Below are 17961 nucleotides of genomic sequence, written 5' to 3' on the forward strand. Positions count from 1 at the left end.
ACCGTGCCGAACCTGCGCCGATTTGGGATAAAGACACAAGAGAAAAATACGAATGAATATGTATATCTGTTACACTGTCTACGTCGTTAATTTGCTCCAAGTCTGCACTGTTGCTTTCATTGAATCGATTCAGCTAGTTGGAAGAGCCTGAGAGAAAAGGGACAGATTCGATAAGCATCTAGCAAATTGAAATCGTGATAAAATGTCTTTGTTTGAGGTGTATTGCAAGAAAAGCTACCTGAAAGCTTATCACTATTCCCGCAGACGACTGCCGACTTTAAGCTACATTCTGCGCATGCGCAAACTGCCGATACAGGCTCAGCAGCACTGGAGCTAATCCGTGGTGCTGCGACCAGTGGTGAGTCTCTCGCTAACAGCGTGACCAGCTGTTTGACAGGTACGTCTGACGTCTGTGTGTGTGTGTGTGTGTGTGTGTGTGAGAGAGAGAGAGAGAGAGGGGGGGGGGGGAGGTGGGGGGGGGGAGAGGCTGTTGATGAGCTAGATTTATCAAAGTTCTCGCAGTAAATTTTAAATAAAACTCGTAGTACATGCACAGCATGAGTCTTGTTCCGCTGGTCATAAATTACATCGTTCTCAAAATACTTACAGTAGGCATTGAAACCTTATTATAGACAATGTTTACATTGGTCCCCCGTGCTAGCACATTAATCTCAACTATTAGTTTCCATTTTTTCTGATCACATAGCTCAGTTTATTAAGGTGAATTGGGCTGAGTTTTACTGTGTCTGTTGTGGTTAGCAAAGCTTTATACCGCTCGAAATGTTAGGCACTAGTGCGGTTTGAGTTTCAGTATAAAACTACGTAGATCTCGCTGTATTTATCCAGTTACATAGTGTCTGATTTCAAAGGAATGCAAGTTGCATTCATCTTTACTTGACTCGTTCTTAATGAAGCACTGCAACGTTCAAACGAACTTTTTTGTTGATAAACGCTGAACGTTTTCTCTCGGAGTAAGTGAAGATGTGAAATCTTGATACAATTGTCTAAGTTTAGAGTTTATCAGTATACGTATTTCATTTCTGCTACGCTTCATTCTAGACGAAAATATGCACGATATTACAGATGGCCTAGCCGACACAGAAAACAAATATCTGTTCAGTGCTGAATTACGTCAGTGCAAGGCCGTAGCAAATGCTATCCATTAATTACATTCTTACTGGTAACACAGGCCAACGAAAAAAAATTTTTGAACAACTTTTTTATTTTGATAGCTGATCTTTATAGATTCTTATGAGATGAATCCAAATCTAGCCTTAGTTTTTTTGTATCAGACATAGTTTTCGAGCAATATGCTTTTTACTATGTAGTATAAAAATCCTTTGGTATACAATAAACGGGGAAATTAATGAAACGCTTTGTTACAAAATAAGCATGGTTTGTATTTACAGTAAGCTACTTAAAATAATGATATATGTTAATAGAGGCTTCACTTGTCAGCTGGAATTGGTTTGTATTTTCTTTCTCTTTTTTCTTTGAAGCTTCTTGTGTAGCTTTTTCTACGATGAGTTGCTTGGTGAACTTCTCGGTGAAGTGACCAACAGTAGTCCCCTATCATGTTGGTGCTCCAGCGGCCTTGGTAGCCTTTTTCCATCACTTTAATGTCCTGGTGAAAACGCTCTCCTTGCTCCTCACTAACATCTCCCATATTGTCCGAGAAGTAATCAAGGTGACTGTTCAAAAAGTGAACTTTCAGGCTCATTAAACATCCTAAAGTTTTAAACTTCTTTAACATTGTAGCTATAATAGAAACATATTCTGGTTGTTTTTTTCATGTCCTAAGAACTTTGTAACGACTTGCTTGAATGATGCCCATGCTTCTTTCTCATTTAAGGTCATTGTGTATTCAAAGTTAACATCAGATCTCAATTTTCTAATGTCAGGTCCAACGAAGACGCATTCTTTTATTTTAGCTTCTGAAATGTGTGGAATCTTTTGGCAGAGACACTTAAAACATGATCCATCTTTACGGGGCAAAGCCTTTACATACTGTTTCATTAGGCCTAACTTTATATGTAGAGGTCGTAGGAGTAGGTTTTTGGATCTGCAAGGTTTTTGCGTACAATGTTCTTCTCACCAGGTTTTAAAGACTCCCTCACTGGCCAGTTCTTTCTGCACCAGTATCGATCGCTAACCCTACTGTCCCATTCACACAAGAAATATGGAAATTTGGTAAAGCCACCTTGCTGACCAAGGAGCGTGCATGTTACTTTTAGATCGCCACATATCATCCAACCATGAGCAGAATAGCCTATTTTATTTAGCACTATTTCTAGGTTTTCGTAGCTTTCTTTCATATGTACGGAATGTCCAACAGATATAGATGCATACATGTTATCACTGTGTAATAAAACAGCCTTTAAACTGGTTTTGGAGGAATCAATAAACAGTCTCAAGTCTTCCTTTTTGTATTCAATACCAAACTCATTCATCAGACGAGGCATGACTGAGCTGTACATTAAATCACCTTCTTGTTGAAAAAACTTGGAAAATTGCTGCTCTCTCTTTCTATACATCTATATTCTGGTTCCAACTGCCAATAAGTTCTTTTCTTTCAATCTAGAGCCAAGAAATTCAGCTTTTTCTTTTGTTAAGCCCAGATCCCTAACCAAATCGTTAAGCTCGGTCTGAGGAAACAATCTGGGCTCTAGACTTTCTGTATTACAATGGAATTCATCGTCATCTGGTTCATCTAAATCAGCTAGTACATCAGAAAATATTTCTGCTGGAATAGAATTTAAATCATCTGGTGGTTCAGGAACCGGCAAATCTACTCCATGCCCCAATGGTCAGATGGCGGATGGAAGGTTAGGGTAGCTTATTATATTCTTGTTTTTTGAATTATGACCAGTAATATCAACACTGCAAAAGTAGCAATCATCAGAATGATTTCTTGGCTCCCTCCATATCATACGAACAGCAAATCTAAAGGCTTTTTTCTCCTTTTTGGACCATTTTCTCAGATCTTCAACACACACATAACATACCTTATGCAGCACCCAAGATTTATCTTGATCACCAAGTTTAGAGCCAAAGTATGATAGATAGACCTTTTTCACAAAGTCTGTAAGGTTTCTTTGGTGTTTTTTAATCACAGATTCACCAGAAATGTAACAAAAACTGTCAGCAGAGGTTTTACAACCACAATTAGACATTGTACTGAGCACATGTACAGGAAATGGGAAAGTGAGGTTAGGTTGACAGTAAACAAAACACCATCTGTTAACATAAAAATAGAATCGACCTTTTCAGCCAGAAAATGTTTTTCAGCAGTGCTATCAACGTTATCTACATTCATTACACCTCCTTTTTATATTATTTTAACTATGTAAAAGCTGTTAAATTCTTTAAAAAATAGCTTAATTTAATAAATTTAACTATAAAATGTGAAGAAATGGTGGGTAATGCAGTTTTTGAAGTGTCATATTTGGATTTCCCACCCTAAAAAACGTAAGAATAAGGTATTTTCAGCAAAAAAGTTTTTCCATCGGTGGCCTGTGATAATCAATAGCACCCTGTTTTTCCGGTTATTACGACTAGTTCGGACAACATTAGGGAATTCCTCTGTAAGTTGTGCGGAATTGTCAACTTACGCATGTAATGTATGGTGTGGTCAGCTATCACTTTTAGAAATGAGCTAAAATTATTACTACTTATTGCAGGTTTGGACTCTACCGTCTTTCCATTGGACGGTGGGTAGAATGCCATTCATATCTAACTTGGTAGATATATATATATTTTTACAACCAGGTGCGGGGCTCTCTTATGTGCGGGACCTGTAGCATTTGCTAACCCTTGCTACGTAGCTAATCCGGCACTGTCTCTGTTTCGTTTCTGAGTATTCTTAATAGTTCAACTCAGCTAAAGTGTAAATTTTCGCAAGATTTTCACCATCTAAAACTAACGCCCTTTTATTTTGTGAACAGTTCAACTTATTGAAACGAACTTTTTGGCAAACGACAGCAAGCGGCAGAAGTGCACGGAACTTTTTCGGAAAAATACCATGATCGGTCGTTATGAGCAGTGCTACCGACATAGAAGGGATTCCCTCTTGGCCCTACTTTATACGAGACAGATACGGGATCAGCTACGGCTACTGTAAATGACACGCTATGCTTACTTCTAACGCATCATAATGGTTTTCGGAATTCTATTTACCTTATCTCTACAGCTAATTTCTAACATTCTTCGATAGGTTCACATTTTTATATGCTTCCAGTTACATCTTCTCATCATTTCTTATGGTCCACGTTTCGCTTCCAAACAATGCTGTACACTTTCAGGAACTTGTTCCTCACTTCCTGCAAGGTAGAGATCTTATATTGAAGAAAGCTCGTTTTGCCGACGTCTTTCTACTTCCGATATCTTGCTTCCTGCGACCGTCCTGTGTAACCATACTTTTGATGTCAAGGAAGACGTTACTTTCTTTCCCACTACTCTTCACTACTTTCGTCGTTACTTTGTTATTTTGTTATTATTTATTTATTCCCAAAAGGATTCGTGTTACATCGATACTGGATTTTTCATCACAATAGATGAAAATAAGTAGCTCAAATACACAAAAATTTTGAAAAATAAATCCGGTATAGTATGTTTTGTCTGCAAGTAAGACAAAGTAGAGTATGTAAACATTTGACACTCCTTTGAATGAATGACGCTCGGGAACATACGGCGTACGAGGTGTCGATGTAGTGCGCTTTCGTGTGGCCTTGAGAAACCACTACTATCTGAAGTCAAGAGGTAAACGATGTTACCATTTGAGACACTATGCTATGTAAAGTTAAGCGGTTGAATAATTCATCTATAGTTTCTACTACTATGCAAAAATTAATAGAAGCACCTAAAATGCTCAAACGTTACTGACGTATGGAGCCCACAGAGTGAAATTCGGCAACTGTTTCCATCTACAATAGTGGCCATTAAAATTGCTACACCAAGAAGAAATGCAGATGATAAACGGGTATTCATTGGACAAATATATTATACAAGAAATGACATGTGATTACATTTTCACGCAATTTCGGTGCATAGATCCTGAGAAATCAGTACCCAGAACAACCACCTCTGGCCGTAATAACGGCCTTGACACGCCTGGGCATTGAGTCAAACAGAGCTTGGATGCCGTGTACAGGTACAGCTGTCAATGCAGCTTCAACACGATACCACAGTTCATCACGAGTAGTGACTGGCGTATTGTGACGAGCCAGTTGCTCGGCCACCATTGACCAGACGTTTTCAATTGGTGAGAGATCTGGAGAATGTGCTGGCCAGGGCAGTAGTCGAACATTTTCTGTATCCAGAAAGGCCCGTACAGGACCTGCAACATGCGGTCGTGCATTATCCTGCTGAAATGTAGGGTTTCGCAGGGATCGAATGAAGGGTAGAGCCACGAGTCGTAACACATTTGAAATGTAACGTCCACTGTTAAAGTGCCGTCAATGCGAACAAGAGGTGACCGAGACGTTTAACCAGTAGCACCCCATACCATCACGCAAGGTGATACACCAGTATGGCGATGACGAATACACGCTTCCAATGTGCGTTCACCGCGAGGTCGCCAAACATGGATGCGACCATCATGATGATGTACACAGAACCTGAATTCATCCGAAAAAATGACGTTTTGCCATTCGTGCACCCATGTCTGTTCGAGTCTCGGTCCAGCACACAGTTTTAATCTGCCAGGAAGTTTCATATCAGCGCATACTCCGCTGTAGAATGAAAATATCATCCTAGAAGCGATACTAATACTGGGACCTTTCCTTGGATGCTCGTGCAGCTTCCTAAACTCATATTAATCTTTTCTATCTCTGATCTGAAAGGACTTAGATTCTCTGAGGTCACTGTAGCTGATTTAACATTCAAATTGACTTTGATCCCAAGGGAGGGGTTCTCTATCCTAAAAAAAGTCCCATGTGCACACCACACGTACTCCGCTACCCTAGTAGCCGCTTCCCTGACCTATTAAGGGGAAACCTACAATTCTGTACCCGATAGCGGAAGTCGAGAAATTCGCATCAGTTACCGTCGCAGAGTCGTCTGAGCCTCTGGTTTAGACCTTCCACTCTGCTCCAAACTAGAGGTCCGCGATCAATTCTGGGTACGGTGCTACAAATAGACACTTACCATGGACTCAGCGTGCGTTGCTATGTTCCTTCACCAAATTAGCCAGCCGCCAAAAAGAGCGAAGGATGGCCTCTGAACCCAAGCAACAGGCATCATTCCTGGCGACATGTGCCACTACATGCAGCTGATTGCACCCAGTGCGCTCGATAGCCGCCGGCAGGGCCTCTTCCACATCATGGATGAGACCTCCCGGCAAACATCTACATCTACATCTACATTTATACTCCGCAAGCCACCCAACGGTGTGTGGCGGAGGGCACTTTACATGCCACTGTCATTACCTCCCTTTCCTGTTCCAGTCGCGTATGGTTCGCGGGAAGAACGACTGTCTGAAAGCCTCTGTGCGCGCTCTAATCTCTCTTATTTTACATTCGTGATCTCCTCGGGAGGTATAAGTAGGGGGAAGCAATATATTCGATACCTCATTCAGAAACGCACCCTCTCGAAACCTGGCGAGCAAGCTACACCGCGATGCAGAGCGCCTCTCTTGCAGAGTCTGCCACTTGAGTTTGTTAAACATCTCCGTAACGATTTATTTTTGTTTGTATTGTTCGGATACAGTATTACTAGTGTCCTGCTTTACACAGTCAAGTCGTTTAAATATCTGGGCGCAACGTTGCAAAGCGACATGTGGTGGAACGAGCATCTAAGAACTGTGGTAGGGAAGGCGAATGGTCGACTTCGGTTTATTGGAAGAATTTTAGGAAAAAGTGGTTCACCTCTAAAGGAGGTCCGCAGGTAGTGGTCTAGGGGCTAGCGTTGCTGCCTCTGGATCACGGGATTCTGGGTTCGATTCCGAGCCGGGTTGGGGATTTTTCTATATCCAGGGACTGGGTATTTGTGTTGTCCTCATCGTTTCATCATCATTTGTGAGAGTGACTAGATTGAATTGTGAAAAGAAAATGGACTATGTAAAAATTGGAACTTTGTACGGGCGCTGATGACCGCGTAATTGAGCGCCCCAAAAACCAGACATCATCAACACCTGTAAAGGAGACCGCATATAGGACGGTGGTGCGACCTATTCTTGAGGACTGGGTCGAGTGTTTAGGATCCAGAGCAGGTCGGATTAAAGGAAGACATCGAAGCAGTTAGAAGCGGGCTGCTAGATTTATTACTGGTAGGTTCCAATAACACGTACGAAAACGTACATTGCGCATAAGGATAATGAAGATACGAGAAATTAGGGTTCATACGGAGGCATCCCTCGCTCTATTTGCGAGTGGAACAGGAAAGGAATTGACAAGTAGTGGTACAGCGTACCCTCCGCCACGCACCGTACGGTGGCTTGCGGAATATCTATGTAGATGTAGATGTAGATCAACGATCTACAAATATCAGTGGATTGAGACGAGAAGACGTCCGAGGTGCACAGAAGATCTTACATGAATACAATCAACTGCTTCACATATTCAAAACACCACTAAACCGAATGATTTCTGATGGCTAAAGTTATAACTCGTGCCGACAAAAGACCACGTGGAGAACACGAACGTCGGTTTAATGCAGCTCAGGTAGACGAAGTCGCCATCGTAAATGTGGACAATGAAAACAGAAGCCGTGACATAATTGTACAACGAATAAGAGAAGGGCTACAACACGTTGCAGAGACACCGCATTCATATGATGCCCTCCGATGTCCTTTAATATTTCTGCACGGAGAGGACGGATATCATTTTGATGTAAAACAAATCCGGCCTAAACAGGCCTAGAAACAAAACCTTCACATCAGAGAAGTTCTGTGTTTGACGCTTAATGATCAAAGACACTGAAACACACAATCACATTCTCCACTCGCCGTTTATTCTAACAATTCCTGGTAGACACGCATGCAAAAAGAAAAGCGGAACGGATGCTTTGCATAAGACTGAATCAGAAGAAACTACACACAGAATTATCACAGGGGGCAGAAGCAAAGACTTGTGTGTAGTTATTCTAGGAGCGCTCTCAACATACAACCTTGAGCAATTGGTTAGAAAACCAACTCGAGATGGGAACATTTTAGCTATCTTGGCGACAAGCAGACCTGATCTTTTTAGGAAATTAATCTAGAAGAAGGTATTAACGACCATAATGTCGTAGTGGCTTCTATGTCAGTGGAAAAAAATCGAAGAAACAGCGTAGAGTTTTTTTGTTTGGGAAAGCAAATGAAAGCGTCATTAATGAATATCGTCATAGTCAGCTCCAAGCATTCACCGCAGCACACAAAGATATTGATTGAGCATCTTTGGTCGGAATTTAAAGGTATTGTCCACCACGTGCTACAGAAAAATGTGCCTGGTAAAAATATAGGGGAGGGAAAGGACACACCTTGGTTCAACAAACATAACAGGAAGTTGCTGAAAAAGCAGAGCATTTTGCACAGTCGTATTAAACGTACTCACTGCCCCGCTGACAATCAGAAATTATGCGAAATGAAAGCAGCTGTCAAAAGGTCAATGAGAGATACTTTTAACGAATTTGAAAGCAATATTTTATCTGCAGATCCTAAAAATAACCCCAAAAAATTTTGGTCGTACGTAAAATCTATGAACGCTACAAATAATCCAATACCTTCTCCTGCTGACAGTACGGGTAATGTAACGGAAGATGATAAACAGAAGGCCGTAATTCTACACCTATCTTTCAAAAACTCGTTTACGGTAGAGGACTGCAGCACCATTCTCCATTTCAATTATCGAACGAAAGCAAGGATGACTGACATATGTTTAGTGTATCTGGGATAGTAAATCAGTTAAGATCCTTAGACGCCAGGAAGGCATCAGGCCCAGACGGTATCCTTCTAAGATTTTATAGAACCAATCCTTATCCATTTATCCATCATCTATCAGAGATCATTGGAACAGCGGAAAGTTCCACGGGACTGAAATAAGGCCCAGGTCATAGCAATCTACAAAAAGGATAGAAAATCGGATGCACATAATTACCAGCCAATTTCACTGATATCGATTTGTTGTAGAATCATGGAACATATTTTGTGTTCAGACATAATGACCTTTCTAGACTCTGAGAAGCTCATCAGCAGAAACCAGCATGGTTTTAGGAAACAGTAGTCATGCGAGACTCAGTTGGCCCTCTTTGTGCATGATGTACAACAGGTTCTAGATACAGCTCCTAGGCTGATGCAATATTCCTCGACTTTCGAAAGGCGTTCGACTCATTTCCGCACTGTTGCTTGCTCTAAAAAGTGTGCCCTTATAGACTATCCGATGACAGGTGCTTTTGGATAGAAAGTTTTCTAACCGACAGAGAGCAGTATGTCGTCCTGAATGGGGAGACTTCAACAGAAACAAGCGTAACATCAGGTGTGTCCCAGGGCAGCGTAATAGGTCCGCTGCTTTTTACGATTTACATAAAAGCTCTGGTGGATGGTATGGACAGTGGCATTAGACTGTTTGTCGATGATGCTGTACTCTACAGGAAAGTAGTATCACACTAAAGTTGTGAACAAATCACTGAGGATTTGCAGAAAATAAGTATGTGGTGTAATGACTGGTACTTACCTCTCAATATTAGTAAGTGTAACCTACTGCATATAACAAAGCGAAAACCCACATTAATGTGTGAGTACAAAATAAATGCCCAGTCTTTGGAAGCGGTAACATCCGTCAAGTACCTGGGTGTGACTATTCGAAATGATCTCAAATGGAACGATCAGATTACACAAGTGACGGGTAAGGCGAACTCCAGATTGCGGTTTATAGGTAGAGTCCTGAAGCGATGCAGTCCTTCAACAAAGGAATTTGCTTACAATACTTTAGTTTGTCCAGCCTTAGAGTATTGTTCGTCTATATAGGAACCTTACCGGTTGGGTCTGATTCAAGAGATTGAGAAGGTCCAAAGAAGAGCGGCAAGATTCGTGACTGGTACATATAGCCATTGCGAGAGCGTTACAGATCTCATAGAAAGTTTGAAGTGGGACATACCTGCAGATAGACGACACGCTACACGGAAGGGGCTGCTCACTAACTTCCAAAATCCTATCTTCGCCGAGGATATAGAGCATATATTATTACCACCAACTTTCAAATCGCGCAATGATCACATAAGGGAAACTAGAGGTCGTACTGAGCCGTTCAGACAGTCGTTTTTCCCTCGCGCGATCCGTGAGTGGAACGAGGGGGGAGGGGGGATATGACTTTGGCGCGAATAGTGCCCCCCGCCACCCACCGCTTGGTGACTCACGGAGTATATATGTAAATGTAGAAGAACACATCCACCTTCAAGGCGCAGTCATAAATGGCGGAAACGTTGACGACATTTGAACTAGCTCCTATGTATTGACACGACATAATAATACAAGTTTTCTAATAAAAACAAGTGTGGTTTGATGTAGCCATCACAAAATACCACATCATTAGATGCTGGATGTTCACTAATCAAATGGCAAAAACTGCCTCACTCACACAATCTCATATGGCTATATGACAGAATCATCCCAAGGACATACACAAAACCATCCAAGCTAAATTTCTCAATCTACAAGTAGATCTAGAACTTTACGACTGTAGTGGGACGACCTTGGTACGGCCCCACTCTCCATTGTTGCCAGATGTATCCAAGATAGCAACAATGACGTCATCCAAGATGGCGGTCTGTAGACTTGGCAACAGTGCCTGACGTCATCCAAGATAGCGGCTGTGACGTCATCCAAGATAGGAGATTTGGCAGGAAGATAAATCAATTGGGCTATCTCCACTAACCTAACTCCCTCCTCTCCTCCAGAAAATCAAGGGGAAATACATCACTTGGGCTACGTCCATGAACCTGAGTCATCTGTCCACCACCTCTTCCTAGGAACTGGCAGAAAGTTTGAATTTTGGAGGGAAGATAGGTCAAATGGGCTACATCTACTAACCTAAGAAAATGGCAGGAAAGAAAGGGAACTTGGTCTACCTCCACTAACCTAAGTCATCCAACTGCCACCTCGTCCTAGGAAATGGCGGGATGAGGACTTAGCTAGTGCTGGACATAACTCTTTGTTTCACAAGAATTATTCATTTAAAAAAATTAGAGGCAGTACCAACATCAAGTGTAGTCGCCATGGGGTCCAGAGTCCAACTGACCTAGTACACAGTACTGCCAACAGAGGGCACAGTCATCAACTCCATGACATAACCCAAGACGGCTGTCTGGAGGGGAAAATTACTCAGCCTGCGCAGGACAGCTGGAGAGAGGAAGGTGTGAACTTTATTTATTTTGGAACAGTTTATTTAGGGATGGTTTTAGATAGCATATTTTTAACACTGATACAAAACACATGCTCATACATGCTTGGGGTCCAGCCACACAGCTCACAGACCTGTAAACTATTCGTAAATTACTGAAATAACGCTCTGTAGACACGGATACATCACCTAAATTACCGAAATAATTTCAGTACACAGCACAAAGACATTAAAACTCCTCCTAAATAATACAGTACACTGATGTGCAGACACGAAATCAACTCGTAAACTGTCCAAATAATGCATAGAACAGCCTACAGACCTGCTTGCAAAATAATACAACAGACACGGAAACCACATGCGTGGACACTGCCCAATGCTCCCTGTCCATGGACCGCACAGGAGGCTACCACACATGCTCCCAGAGGTTGGGGTGCACCGGCATCTGCCAAGCCATGCACGGGTGCAAGCCAGCGCAAGCCATCACTCTCATACTGCTGTCGATGGCATGGCAAACTCACCTCTACAGTTAAAGTTCTTCGAGTGTTATACTGACTACACATGTCTGTCTAAATAAGCGCCAAGTCATTCCCTGGGCCGCACCCCCCATGTGTTCACTGCTGCTGGTGTTATCCCTCTCTTTACCTGCTGTCCAGCAAAGACCTAATTGCCAATCAACTCACCCTCGCAGACACTGCAGAAATCCATTACAGAATAGCACAGGCTGCTTTCTCCTTAACGATTCTAACGGGGCATGCGTGACGGTCGGCTGACACATCGCTGGACATAGCTGCATACCATCACAAGCCCATCTAGCAATGTTCTTGGTGTTATACTAAAGCCACATGGCTATCTAAAATAAGAACAAAGTCGAACTCTCGGAAATTGTATGGTCCTCCAGAAACATTTAATGTGTGCTTTTGTAGAAGATTTTGTGATGTCTCGGCTTGTATGCATGGAAATTCTTCCCCTAACAAAACTTGTTTACGAAAATAGTGCAGAGAAACGTTGAATGCATTCTTCCTCATGATCCTAAAGTGGCAACCCGTCCACCATGTGTTACCCTTCCTGCTTTCAAGATATGCAAACGTTCTCACTGCTGTGTAGAGACTCCTATATCCCAACACAAAGGATGCCTTGTGAATGAATTGTGCATTATGTTTCGCTCTTATGAATTTACCCGCCCAATTACCGATGCCACCAGTGTGTAAGCACTGTCTGCCTTTTCTTTTTCTTTCTGTAGACGAGGGTTTCAGTGGCAGAAAACTATTTTACACAGATCGCCACATTCCACCAACAATTAAACCTTGCAAAGTGTCCCTACATATCGTCAAATACTGAAAACCTTGTACTCAATTACATTGCTCTACCACTGAGGACAGGAGCTTGAATATTAGAGCATGAAACCAATCGCCAACCCAGCAATATATCACCGCGTGCCATGTCAATGTAGTAAACATACAATTCATATCCTGCGCCATACAAAATCACTCCTTTTACGTCATTCGTACATATACTGCGAAGACAGACAGCACCGTATACACTCCTCGCAGCACTAGATACTTCCCTGCTAGGTCGTTGGTCATCCACCCCTGTCGGGTGACCAGAGCACCTTCAGTGGAGCGAAATCACAGTCACAACTGTACCACAAATTCAGGCTCGTTCCCCCTTGGCACAAATGTGTTACTGTTTCTGGTCTGAACCTGCTTCCTTGCTTGTTTTTCTACACCTATCTCCAGACTCTTGGAGTACAAGAACACATGTATTTTCGCATGGTTTGCCATAATGTTATACAATTTATATCAAGCATACAGCAGTATCCTACCAATCACTCGCACAACATAATTCCAAAGATATAAACTGCAAATTATTTCTCTGCAAATGCAAAATTTTAGCGAGGTAGAGTGTGCTCTAGACCACTGAGTAACTAGAAACTTTTCCTGTCTGCAAAGACCTTTACGTGAACACGTCGACAAAAAAAAAAAAAAAAATAGTGTAAACTGGTATTTCCACTTGTTTGGCGATGATACAGATTCCAATTCATACCTAAAATTTACAAAGTCAAATAAAGTGATTCTCGTGTCTAGAGAACCAGCAAAAGTGTCTTCCACCTGCTAAATGCATATATCACAATCAGTGTTCTCTCAACTAAATAAAGACGTGAAATCTGAAGAAGCAGTCAACCAAACAATTTACATGGGAGGGAATAATAGTCCAGTGCAAACAAAATTCCATAAACACACCTCCATATTCAATCTTCTCAAATTTCCACGCGATCACAAAAGCTATCCAACACATACTAAGTATTAGTTCGCTATTCGGCCGTCTAGAAGACAATATGGTTAAATCATCTACATTCCTTCACTCCAACAGTCCTCTCCATTTGGACAGCTCCTACCGCTAACAGGAAACGTGAATCATCCCTGCACAGGTCACTTGCGCTGCACGCCAGCCACGCACAGGTAGAATCATCATCCTAAGAAATCGGTCAAATATATATTTTATCCCTTTACTTGAACTAAATGTTACGATCGCGGTCTCAGTTGAACGACATTCGACAATGAGCAAAGTATCGGAAATACACCCTGTTGACGGCTGTGGCTCTGGAAATAGAAATATCAGTACCATTCTTATGACTTGGCGTACTCTTCCCTTTGCTATCACAGTACTCGAGGCCAAATCCACACCTTCCTCACGAATGGACATAGTCATTTCCTTTGCAGATGTTGGAACACAACTTTACGAGGATATGCCTGATGCTCAAGGCAAACCTATCACGCACTTCCTACTACTATGAATAATACTTCGTCAATAACTGATCGCTGGCGATACGAAATAATACTGACGGAAAATAAACTATGGGTGGACATGTCTTGCAAGTATTTCTTGCAAGTGCCACCACTGTGTCTTAGAAAGAGATGTTTAATCATCTTACAAACGGCCATATTTTAGAAAAGCCGATCCTAACAACTACTGTATGTTACTGTCACAAGCAGTCTTGATCTATATGTACACACAAGTATTCATGTTAAAAGCTATATCGGCTTTATAAATCCACTATGGATTACCTACGAATCACGTGGTTTTTCCGGACAAATACTGAGACGGTGATCGTAGGGGTGTACATTATCAGACCAGCAGTTCGGTTACACATAGCCACGATGCAATCTCGTCATAAAATCGCTGAATTTTGAAAGTGATTCGGCTAAGGAATGTGGTATGAAACAGCTATTTGCAACCCCCCCTCCCCCCACGCCACAACCTCTAGATATTTCTCCAGTATTTGAAATGTATTCTGTCTCGATACAATGTCAGAGGTTCTGTGATATATCCACTGAGCTATAGGCAATGATTGATTGAGAAGGATAACAAACAGTGGTTGATGGTGTGCTGACTGAGCTCGTAAGAAATGTACACTAGCTTTTCAGATCTCTAGTGTTGTGCTATCTGCTAGAAAAGATGTCTATGATTTGTAATCTAGTCATTCCATTCAACCACATACCTGCAATGGATCCTATGGAGAAGTCCTCCAATAATTACAGTAACTAGTGAATCATATTGCTGGCACTCTCTAAACGAGCCACCTTTCTAGAACCTATCTGCTGCAGTTAAATTCCAACATGGTTTTAGGTAGCCCCTATCCATCTTGCAACTACTCTGTGCTACCGCCCCTGCAGCTTTGCGCCTGTTATTGTTCCAATGTAAATCGGAACTGAGTAAAAGTTGGAGAAGGCTATATCTACCACCTTCTGCAACCCGTGTATTAACAGGCAAAGCTGAGTTACTGCGACAGAACTGTGTTTTGACCATTCGATGGAAATGAAGCCTGCTCCTGCAGCACGAGGTAGTATAAAAGACAGTACGGGAACTGGGGGAAGGTCATGGGTTTTGCTATGGCATTGTGGTACATTTCCAAACTACAAGCAGGTACTACAGATCCACAACTCTCAGGGTCCATTCACGTCTGTCACCCCAACATTCCATCATCATTGTTCCGTTCCACTAAATTCATCCGATAGAGATGTCGATAAGATTTGTACTGCATCTCTCTCCTCCCATACATCGAAGACAAATACCGCATGCATGCCAGCTTCGAGCACATGCAGTGATTCTATTAAATATACAGGTATTGATGCACTGCACAGACCAGTTTAAAGTTTCAACACCTATACTGTAGGAGGATGACCGTATCCCACAGACTATACTGTAAGTCGCAAGAGACGCTCCCTGTGACCCTGTGTTGTTGTTTGAAACATTGCTTTTTTCTGCTGTAACACGCTTTGTACACTTCCATACATTTTGTTTTTCTGCCACGACTTAGCGGTCTGTGTCAGGTTCTAAACTGACATTAACATGTTCTGATCTATTGCCTCTCCCAGAAAACTAGACATTGCACAGTGAAAATCATGTTGCTACTGCACCTACCATAACACGTGGCACACACTGGATGGTTTTAAATAAAAGACACTTACAACATAAGGAAACTGGAAGAGTTTGGTGGCGTTGTGGAGAGTTTCCAAACTGCTGTCCGACCTCTACATTTAAAACCATCTGTCACAGTGATGGAATAGCTGATGGCTCCATGTTCTGTTTCGACTGATTCCTCATATTGCTGTCATGTACACGATCTTTTTTTTTTTTTTTTTGGTGCTATCCGTCCCCAGAAGGTGTTGTCCCTCCACCAAAACTCTCTCTCCAACTCAAACAAGCGATGTCAGTCAGTCATTATGTGGTAACCAACAGTGAACCAGTGGACAGATGGGATGGGAAAGATAGCCCTGATGTACTGAAATAATAAGCATTACTGTTGATTGTGTGAACAATTTTACCAATTTTACAGTAATTTCAACACCGACCAATGATGTGACAGCATGTTCCCCAATATCAGTATCATAGCTAAACCACCCCCTCCACCACTTTCCAACTATCATTGCGAATGTGGATAGGTGACTGTGCAGTACGTCCATGCATTGTTAATTCTCAAACACATCCATCATCAAAGTATATCAGACAGCGTTCTACTTACTTCTGACACTTCGAGCATAGTGCTTAATTTACGATCTATCTCTATGCTGATGGGAGTCAGAGCATTCTCACAGTCTTAAGGTAAAATTAGAGACTGAAAGACCCCCCCCCCCCCCCCTCACACTGTCATTGACCAACTCGCGCTGCAGCACTGTTACCGATTTAATCTGCAATCGACCAGAAGTAGACTGCTACATTCCACGTCTCGTGAATGAATGGAGCCTGCCGAGTCCTCTCCCATCCAAGTGTGCAAGATTTCTCGAGATGTGCCTATGTCGAGGAGGTTAGCACTCCTTACCGAAGTATAGTAACAGATTTGAGGGTCAAATGGCTCTGAGCACTATGGGACTCAACATCTTAGGTCATAAGTCCCCTAGAACTTAGAACTACTTAAACCTAACTAACCTAAGGACATCACACACACCCATGCCCGAGGCAGGATTCGAACCTGCGACCGTAGCAGTCCCGCGGTTCCGGACTGCAGCGCCAGAACCGCTAGACCACCGCGGCCGGCTAACAGATTTGAAAGCGTTGTGATGTAATAGCAGATGTTGAAGAAGAACAAGAAATGGATGATTTTTATACGCGATGGCGCTCCAGACGGGTGGAGTTCGATGCATTTTTACGTAAATCAACCAGGATATCAACGTTAAAGTAATATTCCAGGGTCTAGGATCAGTACCTGGACTGTACTCGTAAGAGAGAACATAAACACACGCACTCCTAAGGCTACAACATTCCGCGCTTAAAACGGGGTATAATGTTAGATCGCTTTCGCTTCCAACCTATCAGTCATACAGAATGTGGCATTGTTAATATACGAATGTAAGAAATATATTTCAAGCGCATGACATTCATCTTTCTTCCCAGTTTCTCTACAAAAACAATGTTATCGAAATGTAAAACGAAAAAACTACCGCCCGCATCTCGTGGTCGTGCGGTAGCGTTCGCGCTTCCCACGCCCGGGTTCCCGGGTTCGATTCCCGGCGGGGTCAGGGATTTTCTCTGCCTCGTGATGGCTGGGTGTTGTGTGCTGTCCTTAGGTTAGTTAGGTTTAAGTAGTTCTAAGTTCTAGGGGACTGATGACCATCGATGTTAAGTCCCATAGTGCTCAGAGCCATTTGAACCATTTTTTTGAAAGAACTACCTCCTTAAAAAATTGGCTCTCTGTGATACGAGCACAATATAGCTTCATTAGATGTATAGCGTCCACTGTTCACATCCGATCACACTTCAGAAATTATATTATGCCTGCATCAGCCCTATATAAAATTATGTTTAGTAACGGGGAATACCTCTTACAAGGAAACAGATAAACGCATAGCAGCAGTGTCCGACATGTGAAAATTACAAGTCATCCCGCCACTAACTCTGTAAACAGCACATCTGTCAAGCAGATGTATACACATTGGATTGCAGTGTCTCACAAGCACCTATCGCTAAGTTAGTTATGAAACTGAAGTATCGATTTTACACTTAACATATGACAAGGGGATGGAGTACATCGCATGAATCATAGTTCGTTCAGAGGAATGTGTCACGTTTCATCACACATGAGATGTAAGTCCTCTTATGACCGACAGGTTTACTGTTAATAACTGCAAGTAGACAGTGCTTTAAATCA

At 42.2% G+C, this 17961-nt stretch overlaps 1 protein-coding gene across 1 annotated transcript in view; it reads left to right on the forward strand.

Annotated features, from left to right (window-relative positions):
- The first annotated feature begins 265 nt into the window (after positions 1 to 265).
- Positions 266 to 17961, forward strand: part of LOC126146553 (clavesin-2-like) — an 83104-nt gene continuing 65408 nt past the window's right edge. The window contains exon 1 of the mRNA XM_049915628.1: positions 266 to 397. The gene's annotated coding sequence lies outside the window, so the exon portion shown is untranslated. The remainder of the gene's footprint in view (positions 398 to 17961) is intronic.

The sequence above is a fragment of the Schistocerca cancellata genome, chromosome 2 (assembly GCF_023864275.1).
Source record: "Schistocerca cancellata isolate TAMUIC-IGC-003103 chromosome 2, iqSchCanc2.1, whole genome shotgun sequence".
Lineage (NCBI taxonomy): Eukaryota > Metazoa > Arthropoda > Insecta > Orthoptera > Acrididae > Schistocerca > Schistocerca cancellata.